We start from the raw sequence: 13544 nt of genomic DNA, 5'->3' as shown, positions 1-13544 counted from the left end.
GAAAAGCACCAAAAGAGTGCAAGTGCCATACATACATACAAAAGTGTACAAAGTGCCACCATAGATACAAAAGAGTGCAAGTGCCACCATATACAAAAGAGAAAAAGCTTTTAAGCAAAAGAGAGATAAGAGAAGAGAGGCCGCGTGTGAATCTTGTTGTCTCTTCGTTTGCAACCAAAGCTTTGATCTCTCCTTGTGTTAGTGTGACACCGAGCACCCTTGCTTAAGGGCTTCATACACTTTTCCGCTCATTCCTTGGTCGCACTAACCCCGTTTATCTCGTGTGTGCGTTCCATATCTTTTCCGTGTTTATAGTGATCATCGCTTTGACATTTGAATTTTTGGACCTTACCCACTTTTAACAACATACTTGATCTTCGGATTTCGTCTTTTGGCTTTCCACCATACTCACCTAACACCATATTTGCTAGCTTTTGCGTGTGGTTTTGCGTGTGAGTACCCGATACAATTGTTCTAACTCTCGGTTTTGTTGGATCACCTCAATACTTGTCATACCACTGGTAAGAGTTGCGAGGTAGTGTTCTTCCACTAACATACACCATATAGATACCGTCGTGCTAACATGGATAGCGAAGATGAGGATACGGAGGAGTACATGGAGCACTTCGAGGAGGATACCTCTTCAAGCACCGCGGATGTGGAGGAACATGTGGAGCTCTACTCCGACTATAGCTCCGCAAGCATCATCGGCATGTCCGACATCGAGGAGCTCGACAACGACCATGGCTCCCCAAGCTTCACCGACATCTCCGACATCGAGGAGCTCGACAACGACCATGGCTCCCCAAGCATCATCGACATGGACGACATGGTGGAGCGCCACCTTGAGGATGACTTCGACGAGCTCTACATCGACAATGGCTCACCAAGCATGGATGACATGGTGGAGCAACGCCACGCCTACGACATCGACACCGTGACGGAGCCTCACCTCGACTCCACCAGGAGCAACGACGATGCTCCCACATACCCCTACTTGGCCAATGGAGATACATATGAAGATAGAGGACCTCCACGATGGCACCATCATATGGATCATCAAGAGCGTCCCCATCATGAGCGTCATCGACACACTTCTCCGAGCTCCACAAGGCGCCACCATGAGAGTGCTTATGCACAAGATCGTCGACTTCAAGCACATCATGTGGAGCATCAAGAGCGTCCCCAACATGATCGTCATCGACACTCTTCTCCAAGCTCCACAAGGCGTCGCAAGCAACATGCCAAGTCGCATGAGCCATCATCTAGGCATGAAGACTCTCGCTCCAACTCTAGGCGACGAGAAATCCATCGCCATGCTCGTCCTCAAGAACGTCCTCCACAAGAACGTCCTCAACCGGATCGCCATGCCCATCATGGGCGTGACGGCCACCCACATGACAACTTCTTCCACAACATGGAGCAACATGGTGAAGCTCAAGGCCATGGACATCAAGACCAACCGAGGCGTGATCTCCGCAATCATCCTCGCCATGACCAACGTGGAAGAGGAGACCCACACCATGCTCAAGAGGAGAGACCCAACATTGAGCATCGTCCACAACCGCGACAAGATCTTCAACCACATCCTCACCGTGAACCAAGTGAAGCAAGTGTGCACCTCCAACGCCAACCCAATGCTATGGTTGGCCGTAGAAGACCTCCTATTCCTCCTCAAGCCGCAAGAGATGAAGGTGCCCCTCCTCGTCGAAGAAACTTGGAGGATGAAGAGAACATGTTTGGAAGACTCAAGTTCACCATGCCAAAGTTCAAGGGAGAAGAAGATGCCGAGGCCTACCTCTCATGGGCACTCAAGGTTGACAAGATATTCCGCATCCACAACTACTCCGGTGCCAAGAAGGTGGCTATGGCGTCCCTTGAGTTCGAGGACTACGCAAACACTTGGTGGGAGCAAGTCCTCACTCTTCGAGAAGAGAAGGGTGAACCTCCAATTGACACTTGGGAAGAAATGAAGAAAGAGATGCATGCTCACTTTGTCCCCACGCACTACATGAGCGACCTCTTCAATAAGCTCCAAAAGTTGAAGCAAGGCACCAAGACCGTTGAGGAGTTCTACAAGGAGATGGAGCTCACTATGATGCGATCCAACATCCAAGAGTCCGAGGACCAAACCATTGCTCGCTTCTTCAATGGTCTCAACTATCCCATCAAGCGAATTGTGGAGTTCCAAACTTACTCCAACATGGTTGAGTTGGTCCATCAAGCGTCGAAGGCCGAGCGCCAAGTGATTGAGGACATCAAGTACTCCAAGGCCAAGACCTATTTCTCCTCCAAGCTCGCTACATCGACTCCTACTACTACATCAACTCCTCATGCTACAAGTGCCAAGGCCGACGTGTCCTCTACAACATCCAAGAAACCGACTTTCCAAAGTCGCATGAAGCAAACGGTCTCCTCCACCGCCTCCTCTAAGGCATCCACGGGACCCTCTAGTGTCACTTGCTTCAAGTGTGGCACCCAAGGTCACAAATCGTTTGAGTGCAAGAACACCAAGGTCATGATCACTATGGAGAATGGTGATATCGAGACGCTTGATGAGGATGAATATGAAGCCCTTGTGCAAGCCGCCGTGGAAAGTGAAGAAGCTTATGAGCAAGAAAGTGGAGAAGATCCTCTCTTATGTGAGCATGACCCAAGTCCCTCACTTGTGGTCACAAGGGTGCTAACTACGCAACCTCATGATATGGAAGAACAACGGTGCAACATCTTCCAAACCCGTGCCGGAATTGGTGGCAAGTCGATCAAGGTCATCATAGACGGTGGAAGTTGCCATAACCTTGCAAGCACCGAGTTGTGTGACAAGCTCAACCTCACTCTCCGCAAGCATCCTCACCCTTACCATATCCAATGGTTGAGTGACAAGGGCAACGTCAAGATACAACATACCGTCACCGTCACTTTCAAGATTGGACCTTATGAGGATACTATTGAGTGTGACGTGGTACCCATGAAGGTGTGCCACATGTTGCTTGGCCGCCCTTGGCAATATGACAAGAAGGCTATACATGATGGACTCTCCAACACATACACCTTCAAGGTCAACGACAAGAAGTTCGAGTTGCGCCCCATGACTCCTAGCCAAATCATCGCCGACAACGCGAAGGCTCTAGCGAGGGCACAACACCACTTCCACCATAGTGAGTTGAGAGGTGAGGGAGCGACCCACCAAATGGAAAGTGAGCGCCACAAGCCATACATGAGTGAGCGAAAGAGCGTCCTCCTAGCCACCAAAAACGAGTGGAGAGAAGTGCAAGCAAACCCATCCACCATATTGCACTACGTCCTCATATGCAAGGGACCAACATCGACGACTAACGACTTAACCAACATTCCTTCGTCTTTGTTGTCTCTTTTGAAGGAGTTTCAAGACGTCTTCCCCGACGAGCTCCCTCATGGACTACCACCGCTTCGAGGCATCGAGCACCTCATCGACCTCATACCCGGCGCTCCGCTTCCAAACCGTGCCGCCTACCGCACCAACCCCGAAGAAACAAAGGAGATACAACGCCAAATACAAGATCTCCTCGCCAAAGGGTACGTCCGCGAAAGCCTTAGCCCTTGTGCGGTTCCCGTGATTCTTGTGCCTAAACCGGATGAGACGCAACGGATGTGTATGGATTGTCGCCCCATCAATGCCATTACCGTCCGTTACCGCCATCCCATTCCGCGTTTAGATGATATGCTCGATGAGCTTAGTGGTGCCACGATTTTCTCTAAAATCGATTTGCGTAGTGGCTACCACCAAATCCGCATGGCAATTGGTGATGAATGGAAAACGGCATTCAAGACCAAACTCGGTCTATATGAATGGCTCGTTATGCCATTTGGTCTTTCCAATGCTCCATCAACTTTCATGCGCCTCATGAATCACATCTTGCGTCCTCTCATTGGCAAGAGTGTGGTTGTCTATTTCGATGACATTCTCATTTATAGCAAAAATCTCGAGGACCATGTGCAACATGTGAGAGAAGTCTTGTGCATCTTGCGTCATGAGAAGCTTTATGCAAACCTCCCCAAGTGTACCTTTGCTCAAAACAAATTGGTTTTCCTTGGCTTTGTGGTTTCCGCTAATGGGATTGAAGTTGATTCTTCTAAGGTAGAGGCCATCCATAATTGGCCTACTCCTACAAATGTTGGCCAAGTCCGAAGTTTTCATGGACTTGCCGGTTTCTACCGCCGCTTTGTGAAAGATTTTAGCACCATTGCTTGCCCTTTGAATGAGCTTACCAAGAAGAATGTTCCGTTTGTTTGGGGAAAAGCCCAACAAAATGCTTTTGATGAGTTGAAGAAACGCCTTACCGAAGCTCCCCTTCTTGTTCTTCCAAATTTTGCCAAAACTTTTGAGATTGAGTGTGATGCAAGTGGGCTTGGTATTGGTGGTGTTCTTATGCAAGAGGGCAAACCCGTGGCATACTATAGTGAGAAGTTAGATGGCGCACGCCTCAACTATCCTATATATGACAAGGAGCTCTACGCTTTGGTTCGTGTTCTTGAAGTTTGGCAACACTATCTTTGGCCAAAAGAGTTTATCATTCATTCCGACCATGAGTCCTTAAAATATTTGAAAAGCCAACACAACTTGAACAAACGACATGCAAAATGGGTCGAGTTCATTGAGTCCTTCCCATATGTGATCAAATACAAGAAGGGCAAGGACAATGTTGTGGCGGATGCTCTTTCCCGCAAAAACACCCTTTTGCTAACTCGTTTGGATTTTCATGTTTTGGGACTTGAAGAGATCAAAGAACTCTATCCTTCCGATTCTTTCTTTGCTCCAAGTTTTGAGAAGTGCTCCATTGAACGAGGAGTAGATGATTTCTATTTGCATGATGGCTACTTGTTTAAAGCTAACAAGATTTGCATTCCCGAGTCTTCGCTTCGAAAATTGCTTTTGCAAGAGTCACATGGAGGTGGTCTTATGGGACACTTTGGTCGAGAGAAGACATATGCAATGCTCTCAACCCACTACTATTGGCCAAGAATGTACCGCGACGTGGAACGCCTTTGCCGCCGGTGCACTACATGCTTACAAGCTAAGTCTACCTCCAACCCTTATGGCCTTTACACTCCTTTGCCTATTCCACATGCACCATGGACGGATATTAGCATGGATTTTGTTCTAGGATTGCCTCGCACTAAGCATGGTAGTGGATAGATTCTCTAAGATGGCTCATTTCATACCTTGCCATAAGAGCGACGATGCTTCACACATTGCTTCATTGTTTTTCAGGGAAATTGTTCGCCTACATGGAGTACCGCAAAGCATTGTGTCGGATCGAGACGTCAAGTTCATGAGTTATCTTTGGAAGTCGCTCATGGCCAAGTTTGGAGTGAAGCTCTTATTCTCATCGTCCTCGCACCCGCAAACGGACGGCCAAACGGAAGTGGTCAATCGAAGCCTCTCCACCCTTCTACGCATCCTCGTGAAGAAAAACTTGAAGTCATGGGAGGAATGCCTTCCACACGCGGAGTTCGCCTACAACCGCGCCAAGCACTCGACTACATCAAGGAGTCCCTTCATGGTCGTCTATGGGTTTGAGCCGCTCACGGCACTCGACATACTACCGCTCCCCCTTCATGAGCGGATCAACATGGATTTCGACAAGCGCACCGCCGCCGTCAAGAAGCTTCATGAAGAAACACGAGCTACCATTCAAGAACATGTGCTTCGTCAAGCTAACCGCATCAACGCCAAGAAGAAGGAACGCATATTTCAAGAAGGCGACCTCGTTTGGATCCACCTCCGGAAGGAAAGATTCCCTCATGACCGCAACTCGAAGCTCAAGCCAAGAGGAGATGGTCCCTTCAAGGTCCTCAAACGCATCAACAACAACGCTTACGTCATCGACATCCCCACCTCCAAGTACTTGGTGAGCAACACATTCAACGTGGCGGACTTGTCGCCATATCATGAAGATGAGGAGGCACAAGAGTCGAGGACGACTCTTTCCCAAGGGGGGGGGGAGATGATGCGGGGTGGCCTTCGGTCACCTCCACACCAAGACCAACAAGTCCCCCAAGTGGACCGATGACACGAGCCCGAGTTAAGGCTCTACAAGATGAGGTGAACTCGCTCCTCACCACCCTTGATCTTGGTACCCCTTTGGATGGATTGCTACCTCATGCCGACGTGCTATGTGTCATTAGGTACAAGGCGCATCAAGACCTCGGAGAGGAGGAGGCGCCAAGGTCAAGGGAGGGAGAGAAGCAGCTGGACATGGAGATGATCATGAAGCCGAAGCCGACGTCGCTCGAAGCGCTCCAAGGAAGAGACGGACGCTGGCCGGTCCAGGACCCGGTCGGACCGGACCCACAACCGGACGCCCCGGTCAAAGGCCCGGTCAACCGGGCGCAAACCGGGCCAGCTCCCTCGTACCGGGCGACGACCGGACCCAGGACCGGAAACTTCGCAGATTTCCGGTTTGCGCCCGATCGACCGGACCCATGACCGGACAGCCCGGTCATAGGCCCGGTCCAACCGGATCCCTGACCGGACAGCCTGGTCACAGGCCCGGTCTGACCGGACACAAACCGGATCTGACGGGAATGCCCCACCAAACTGCCTTAACTTATCCCTTCGCGTACCTGTTCGCCCTTGCTGGCCATGTGTGACTATATAAGTAGCTGGAACCCCTCATTAGCTCTTTAGACTTATTTTGAACTCAAACCTACCTTTGAGCTTAGTCTCCCTTGGGTATCATCCCTCTGTAATCAAGGCACCTTGGTTGTTGACTTTGATCTTGTTGATTGAGATTCTAGTACTTGTTACTCTCTCTCACTCACCAAGCTCTTCCTCTCCAACCCCAATCTCTCTCCGGGAATTCCGCCACGTGCCTCTTCCTCGGAGATTCTATTGGCGTGGTCCATCGAGCCACGGAGGTAAGCATCGGGTGTATCGGGTTGGTGTGCGTGCGTGAGTCTCGGAGTTCCTCGTGCCCGTCGTGTTCTTCGTGTTCCTCGCGTTCTCCCATCTCTCCCCTTGGTTTCGAAGTCAATCCGCGAGATCGGGCCACACACGGGGTCTTAGACCTCATCAGTTCCTCTTGCGTCCTCCAAGTCCCCTGCGTGCCTCAAGTAAAAAGGACGACTGGTTGACGACTGCTTATACGTCTTGAAGTCTTGCTAAGTACGAACCCGTACTTATTGCTGCTTCTTTGGGACATAACCGGGCAGGTATGAAGATATGTTCGATGAAGACGACACTAGCAAGGTTACACTTCCGGCTTGGCCTGGGCAGGGTTATGGACTCCATTGGTTATCTTCAGGACTCTTAGTCCAATTTGTATCTTGTCCGTACTCGGATGTATTCGATCTTTTGTATGATTTTGGATCTTATGTTGTATACTTTTATCTTGACTCGTTGGAGTAGTTGTTGTAATATATCTGTTTCTTGTGGGCTCTATTGTAATCCTGTTGTAATGCTACCGCTCATGTTAATTCCTTCGGCATCACGTGTGTGATCCGTCGCGCACGTCGTGTCGGAGGGCGTCTCAGAATCGATATCGTGCGGATTTCGGCGGATTTGCTGGGATCCTCATGGTACCGGTTACGGCGTCACAAGTTGGTACCAGAGCTCAGGTTGACGATACCCCATGGTCTAGTCGCCTGTAGGATAACCTTGCCAACGGTCGTTGAGTTTAGAGAGTCCAAACTATTTTCTAAAATTCGTTGGATAGTTCTGATTAGCTCTGATTTTTCTCCTTACCTATATTCTTTCTCCTCTTATCTATGCGAGTTTTGAGTCTTCTCTCTTATCCGAGTTCTCGGAGTCTTAGGTTTCGACGTGGGTTGGACGATCTTTGCCCCTCACCTATTAGGTCCGATCTTCGGAGGTCTCTACGAAAGCGCATCATCGACAGCGGCACAACAACTCCTTGTTAGTGGTGTCGACACGATCAGCATGGAGCAACAATTCTTGTTAGTGGTGTTGAGAAGATCGACACGTCGCCAGAAGATCCGCTAGTTCACCTCTCTTCCCCGTACCATGGCGTGGGATCTCGGGGCGCGATCCCTTGTTAGTGGTGTCGATTGTAACGGCCCAGGGTAGGACCCCTAATAGATTGCTCTGTTCTTTTTCTTTTTATGCATCATCATGGCATATGCATCATATCAACCACAAGATTTTATCAAATAAAAGTTATTTTTAAATGAAAACTATTATGAGTTCCCCCTCTCATATGGTTTATATATGTAACCTCCTCTTGTCTATTCTTTTAAACAAAACCCTAACACCAAAAATATCTAACATATGAAACTATCTCAAATGTTTTTCAAATTTCAAGTAAAGCTGCAATTGTTCTGGTGTGGTTTATAAAGTTGCTTTCAAAACCAGTTTTAAAATCAAAGAGGAAAAATATTTTCAAAATAAAATAAACCCTATCCCTATCTATCCAGGCTCCCTCTCTCCTCACCTTGGCAGCCCACCTGCTGGCCCATCCCATCATGACCGAAATAGTACGCCACCGAAGCCCTTCTCTTCTTTCTTTACACATCGGAGAGAAACCTCCTGTATCTGGTAATGGTTACCTCCAGGACGCCACGTCCCGGCTACCCCATATCCTTCGGCCTCTGCTCGCTCCCTCTCCCTCTTATAAGCCCGCAGCTCCCCCACCAACCCTAGCTGTTTCTCCCTCCTCTCCAAGCCGCCGCCACCCTCTCTGTTTCCTTCCCAAACCCTACCGAACACAGCCGCCACCGTCTACCCCTCATCGTCGCCGCCATGAGCCACCTCGAGCTCACCTGAGTGGTGGAATCGAGCCACCGTCCTCTCCTCTCCATCGTGGACGTCTTCAAAGGACGCCAAGGCCGAAAGCTACCCGAGCCTTCTTCAACATCTGCCCCGACCACTTCTTTTCCACAACGCCGGCGACCTCCTCCGCCCCTCCTTCTCGTCACCGCGCACACCAGGGTGAGCAGCACAACCTCTTCTCTCCCCTGCATGCCTCAACATCGCTGCATCAATGCATGAGAGAGAGATCAAACAAAATCGAGAAACAGAAAAGATGCTATTTTCCTCTGTTTCACGGTGGCTACTTCCGACGCAGATCCTCGACGGCCCAGGCCATCCCAGCATGCGTTTCTTGTTTCCTTAGATTCAAAACATCACCCTCTTTCTAGTGGTCTTTCAATCATCCCAAACGGGGCAGTATCGACGACGCCATCGTCGTCCAAAGATGGCTCCAGAAAACAGTTTCAGATCATCTGTTTCTTACCGTGTCGCGTTCTGTTTTTCCGGCGAAGCTCACCGGCGTCCCCGACCACTTCAGCACGATCCGTTGGCATCCTTCGAAGCGCACCACTGTGTAGATACTCAACCTCTTTTGTTTCGCCCAAAACGGTTTCCAGATTCGTCGCAGCCACAACTTTAAAATCTGTGCATTTTCGTTGTCTACAGGAAATCGCTGTCACGTTCTTCAGTTCGTAGTGTCTGTGTTCAGTTTCCATCTGTCAAAATTCAGTTCACGCTGTGTGCTAGCTTTACCTTGCATGCAGCCTGCAAATTCGTATCCGCAGAACACTGGTTCCGCCCCTTGTCTCACCCTGCGCAGCCCCAAGTCCAAATCCCCTGGCGCGCAGATAAAACCCCTTTTTGCATCCATCCACGCTGGAGCTGACATGGCGTGGAGCCCCACCAGTCTTTGACTCTGGATAGCTTCTAGCACGGTGTAAACCGTTTCCCGCTCAAATTCAAATTCCGTTTTCAGAAAGTTACAATCAGATAGTTTTCTTATTGTTTCATAATTGCACTTTTACAAATCCAAATCAAACAAACTTTATGTCCATTCTGATCAGAAAAACATGAGGAACATGATTATGCCATCCATTCATCTATTTCCATCTCGCATCATGTCGTGACGTTATAGTTTTGCATTTCACCTCACATAATATGCGGAGCTGACGTGGCATGGAGCCCCACCTGTCTTTGACTCTGGCTAGCTTCCAGCACGGTGTAAACCGTTTCCCGTTCAAATTCAAATTCAGTTTTCAGAAAGTTACAATCAGATGGTTTTCTAATTGTTTCATAATTGCACTTTTACAAATCCAAATCAGACAAACTTTATGTCCATTCTGATCAGAAAAACATGAGGAACATGATTATGCCATCCATTCATCTGTTTGCATCTCGCATCATCTCGTGACATGATAGTTTTGCATTTCACCTCACATAATATGCGGAGTATTTCGGATATCCACCCAAGGTTTCCCCGCTCCGTTTAACTTTGAAGTAGCACACCCCTACCATGTTGTACCATGCTAATCAACCCTTAACTTTGTTGGTAGAAATGCAAATCCAACCTTAATTTGTTTGTTCGGGGTTTCGATCCCGCTTAATATGGATAAATTGCATCGCATCATCTTTGCCATGTCATGCATATCATCTTGATCATGCTGGATCTTCTTTATCCATAGTAGTAAGACTTGCATACGTTGTATGTCCAACATTTGCTTCTTCCGGATTGGATCGCGAAGTGGTGTTGTGAGATACGACAAGACCTCCGGATGTTTCTCGGCAAGCTTTAACAGGCAAGCATTTCCTAAACTCATGTCTCTGCAGGAGTCGCTCACCTATTTTATTTTGCCTTCTCTCTTATGCTAGCGTTGAGTTGCGTTCTTGTCACGTGTCCTATCCACTTGTTACCTCAAGCAGCCTATATTGCCTCCACCAACCACCTACAACTATTGCTTGGTGTCGGGTCTTCCTTGCGAGTCGTACTGCATGCTAGTGTTGTTTGTATCGTGTTACCGTTATTGTTATCTTATCGGGTTATCTGTTCGGGAATCATGACACATGGTTTATGGATATACTTGTTAATAGTTGTTAGCGGAGGCATCGGTGGGTCAGCTGATTGTTTTGTGACGACTCACTTGTGTTTCCTAAATATCTTAGGACCTCGAGTTCTTGTTATCTGTTCCGAGACTGAGCGCTCTAACCACAAGTGGGTATGTTTATTGGGTCTCCCCTCGACCACTGCAGAATCTACAGCTTTGTCCAGTGGCCACAAATAGTTCCTAATGTTTTACCATTTGTTGTTGCGTGCATGCCAGCATGTTACTTCTTTATCTTTGGGAAGCCCCTGGGTGCCTTGTATCCCTTGTTTTCTGGTATGCACGTATAGGTCGCGGAGCCGCTGCGAAATGGTTTATCGCCCAGTGTGTGTTAAACCACCTAGTACGCTGTCGCAAACAACTAGGTCCGCTTCGGAGATACAACCGGACTTCGATACGGGTTCAACTTAGTTAGGTGGCTTCCTGGACATTGTTGTCGTGAAGGAGAGTGCGAGTCGTGATATCCACCTGTCGCAAGTGGGTTGATCGTGCGTGTGGGCACATTTGGGCACCCCTGTAGGGTTACATCTTATCGATAAGCCGTGTCCGCGGTTATGGACGACTTGGAGCTGTATGACTCAACCATAGACAACTTACACCTGTTGTTTCAATACTAATAACTTGCATAGTAAGATACAACAACTTAAATAATAACTGGTTAAAACTTGACAACAGTGTGAGTGCCTGATGGCGTGTATTTCACACGTTCGTTGGGCAACCCCAAGAGGAAGGTATGATGCGCACAGCAGCAAGTTTTCCCTCAGAAAGAAACCAAGGTTTATCGAACCAGGAGGAGCCAAGAAGCACGTTGAAGGTTGATGGCGGCGGGATGTAGTGCGGCGCAACACCGCAGATTCCGGCGCCAACGTGGAACCCGCACAACACAACCAAAGTACTTTGCCCCAACGAAACAAGTGAGGTTGTCAATCTCACCGGCTTGCCGTAACAAAGGATTAACCGTATTGTGTGGAAGATGATTGTTTGCAGAGAAAATAGTAAAACAAGTATTGCAGCAGATTTGTATTTCAAGATTAAAGAATGGACCGGGGTCCACAGCTCACTAGAGGTGTCTCTCCCATAAGATAAAAGCATGTTGGGTGAACAAATTACAGTCGGGCAATTGACAAATAGAGAGGGCATAACAATGCACATACATGACATGATAAGTATAGTGAGATTTAATTGGGCATTACGACAAAGTACATAGACCGCCATCCAACCGCATCTATGCCTAAAAAGTCCACCTTCAGAGTTATCGTCCGAACCCCTCCAAGCATTAAGTTGCTAGCAACAGACAATTGCATTAAGTATGGTGCGTAATGTAATCAACAACTACATCCTCGGACATAGCGCCAATGTTTTATCCCTAGTGGCAACAAGACAACACAACCTTAGGGCTTTCGTCACTCCCCATGTGTCAATGCAGCATGAACCCACTATCGAGCATAAGTACTCCCTCTTGGAGTTAAAAGTAAAAACTTGGCCGGAGCCTCTACTAGAAACGGAGAGCATGCAAGATCATAAACAACACATGTATAATAACTTGATAATTAACATGACATGGTATTCTCTATCCATCGGATCCCGACAAACACAACATATAGAATTACAGATAGATGATCTTGATCATGTTAGGCAGCTCACAAGATCCAACAATGAAGCACAATGAGGAGAAGACAACCATCTAGCTACCGCTATGGACCCATAGTCCAGGGGTGAACTACTCACTCATCACTCCCGGAGGCGACCATGGCGGTGTAGAGTCCTCCGGGAGATGAATCCCCTCTCCGGCAGGGTGCCGGAGGAGATCTCCGTAATCCCCCGAGATGGGATCGGCGGCGACGGCGTCTCGGCAAGGTTTTCCGTATCGTGGTTTTTCGCATCGTGGGTTTCGCGACGGAGGCTTTAAGTAGGCGGAAGGGCAGGTCAAGGGGCGTCACGAGGGGCCCACGCTATAGGTCGGCGCGGCCGTGGCTTGGGCCGCGCCGCCCTATAGCCTCGGCCACCTCGTGGCCCCACTTCGTGTGTTCTTCGGTCTTCCGGAAGCTCCGTGGAAAAATAGGGCCCCGGGTCTTCGTTTCGTCCAATTCCGAGAATATTTCGTTACTAGGATTTCTGAAACCAAAAACAGCAGTAAAAATAGAACCGGCACTTCGGCATCTTGTTAATAGGTTAGTTCCGTAAAATGCACTAATATGACATAAAGTGTGCATAAAACATGTAGGTATCATCAATAATATGGCATAGAACATAAGAAATTATCGATACGTCTGAGACGTATCAAGCATCCCCAAGCTTAGTTCTCGCTCGTCCCGAGCAGGTAAAACGATAACAAAGATAATTTCTGAAGTGATATGCCATCATAACCTTGATCATACTATTTGTAAACATATGTAGTGGATGCAGCGATCATAACAATGGTGATGACATGAGTAAACAAGTGAATCATATAGCAAAGACTTTTCATGAATAGTACTTCAAGACAAGTATTAATAAGTCTTGCATAAGAGTTAACTCATAAAGCAATAAATCAAAGTAAAGGTATTGAAGCAACACAAAGGAAGATTAAGTTTCAGCTGGTTGCTTTCAACTTGTAACATGTATATCTCATGGATAATAGTCAACATAGAGTAATATAACAAGTACAATATGCAAGTATGTAGGAATCAATGCACGGTTCACACAAGTGTTTGCTT

This window comes from Lolium rigidum, chromosome 1 (genome assembly GCF_022539505.1).
Source record: "Lolium rigidum isolate FL_2022 chromosome 1, APGP_CSIRO_Lrig_0.1, whole genome shotgun sequence".
Classification (NCBI taxonomy): Eukaryota; Viridiplantae; Streptophyta; class Magnoliopsida; order Poales; family Poaceae; genus Lolium; species Lolium rigidum.
Note: the sequence above shows the minus strand (reverse complement) of the source record.